This window comes from Colobus angolensis, unplaced genomic scaffold, assembly GCF_000951035.1.
Source record: "Colobus angolensis palliatus isolate OR3802 unplaced genomic scaffold, Cang.pa_1.0 Scaffold34, whole genome shotgun sequence".
NCBI lineage: Eukaryota > Metazoa > Chordata > Mammalia > Primates > Cercopithecidae > Colobus > Colobus angolensis.
The window spans coordinates 6,832,386-6,835,227 of NW_012116710.1; positions in this window are offsets into that span (position 1 = coordinate 6,832,386).

The window sequence follows — 2,842 nt, forward strand, 5'->3', positions numbered from 1 at the left end:
CCTCCTACCCCAGCCTCCCAAAGTGCTGGGATTACAGGCTTGAGCCACCGTGCCCGGCCTTGAGTATTTCATTCTCTGGAATTTCATTGATCTGTTCACCTCTTGATGGGCTTTTGAGTTGTTTCTAGTTTGGGTTATTATGAATAATGCTGCCATGAACATTCATGTACAAATATTTATGCAGATTTACTCTAATTTTTCTTGGGAGAAGCCCTAGCAGTGAAATGGCTGAGTCATATGCTGAGCATGTTTACCTTTTGAAGAAATGGGAACACTTTTTTTCAAAGTGATTGGACCTATTTTATTTCTTTTAGTTTCTTTTTTTTTAATTTTTTGAGACAGGGTCTTGCTCTGTCACCCAGGCTGGACTGTAGCAGCATGATCATAGCTCACTGCAGCCTTAATGTCCAAGGCTCAAGCAATCCTCCTGTCTCAGCTTCCCAAGTAGCTAGGACTACAGGTGCGCGCCACCAGGCCTGCTAATTTTTGTATGTTTTCTAGAGACGGGTGTCTCACTATGTTGCCCAGCTGGTCTCAAACTCCTGAGCTCAAGCAATCTGTCTGCCTCAGCCTCCCAAAGTGCTGGGATTACAGTCTGTGCACCACTGTACCCAGCCCAGACCCATTTTTTTGAAGAATTATTTTACACTTTCTCCTCTTTCTTCAAACCTTAGGACTTTCTCCCCGCTTCTCACTCTTTGTTGTTGACCTTGCTTCCAAGAAGATAGAAGCAATGACAAGAGAACACCAACATCCTTCTATCCCAATACGTATCAGCCGCCCTGCACCTGATACCATGTATGCTGCCTTCCCATGTGTGACTGTGGATGACTCCCTGTTACCCATCACAGTGCCTAGCTGTGTGCAGGTTTGTTATATAGGTAAATCTGCACACGTACCCCTTACATAGGTAAATTGTGTGTCACGGGTTTGATATACAGAGTATTTTGTCACCCAGGCAATAGGCATAGTACCTGATAGATCGGTTTTCTTTTCTTTTCTTTTTTCTTTTTTTGAGATGGAGTCTTACTCTGTCGCCCAGGCTGGAATGCAGTGGTGTGATCTCGGCTCACTGCAACTTCTGCCTCCCGGGTTCGAGCGATTCTCCTGCCTCAGCCTCCCGAGTAGCTGGGACTACAGGCATGTGCCATCACACACCATTGCACTCCAGCCTGGGTGACAAGAGCTACACTCCATCTTAAAAAAAAAAAAAAAGAAGACAAGAAAAAAAGAAAAAGGATACATGTAATTACATTTAGGGCTCACCCAGATAATCCAATCCAGGATAATCTCCCTGTCTCAAGAGCCTTAACTTAATCACACCTGCAAAAACCACTTACCCACATAAGGCAATATTTGCAGGTTCAAGAGATTAGGATCTGATATCTTTGCGGGGGTGGGGGCATTTTTCAACCTACCACAAAACATCTCAAATTTAACACATAGTAGGTGCTCAAACACATTTATTTATTCATTGATTTATTTCATTTTTTATTTTGTAGAGATGTGGCCCAGGCTGGTCTCAAACTCCTGGGCTCAAGCGATCCTCCCACCTCATCCTCCCAAAGTGCTGGGATTATGGTGTGAGCCATCGTGCCCGGCAAAAACACATGTATTGAATGAATGAAGGGATGTCCACAGTGGGTCATAAGGGCTAGCATTGAGTACACCTCTCAGCAAAAAGTCAAATTAGGACCAAGTGTGCAAAACTTCGCAGAAGCTGTTATGACTAGGACCTTGATGACCTGATGAATTTTCTTTTTAATTTACATAACAAAATTTTAAACCTTTCACAAAAAGTAGACAATATGAGAAGTCCCCATTTATGCGCCACCTGGCCTCAACAACTATTAACATGTAAAAGAGTCTTGTTTTATCTATTGCCCCTACATCTTTGTATTTTTTTCTGGAAATTATTTTAGAGCAATAATGGAATATTTTAGAGCAAACCTCGATAATATGCATTTCACTTCCAGGTACTTAAGTGTGCATCTCTTAAGAAAGAGAACACTTTCTTCCATTATCACACCTAACACAATTAACAAGAAGTCCTTTTTATAATCTAGTAGCCAGTCTATATCCATATTCCCTCAATGGTTTAAAGTATGTGATTTAGGCTGGGCACTGTGGCTCACACCTGTAATCCCAGCACTTTTGGAGGCCGAGAGGGGAATGGATCACCTGAGGTCAGGAGTTCGAGACCAACCGGGCCAATGTGGTTAAATCCCGTCTCTACTAAAAATACAAAAATAAGCTGGGCGTGGTAGCGGGCACCTGTAATCCCAGCTACTCAGGAGGCTGAGGCAGGAAAATCACTTGAACTCGGGAGGCGGAGGTTTCAGTGAGCCGAGATTGCACCATTGCACTCCAGCCTGGGCAAAAAGAGCAAAATTCCATCTCAAAAAAAAAAAAGAAAGAAAGAAAAAGTGATTTAAAAAATTACTACTGGCTAGGCATGGTGACTGTCATGCCTATAATCCCAGCACTTTGGGAGGCCAAGGCAGGTAGATCACTTGAGACCAGGAGTTTGAGACCAGGCTGGCCAACATGGTGAAATCCTGTCTCTACTAAAAACACAAAAATTAGCCAGGCTTGGTGGTGCACACCTATAGTCCCAGCTACTCTGGAGGCTGAGGCATGATAATCACTTTAACCTGGGAGTCAGAGGTTGCAGTGAGCCAAGATCACACCATTGCACTCTAGCCTGGGCGACAGAGTGAGACTCCATCTCAAAAATAAATAAATAAATAAATAAATAAATAAATAATTACTGCTTATTTAAATCAGGATCCAAACAAGGTCCCTTCATTTGGTGTGTTCTCTCTCTCTCTCTCTCTCTCTC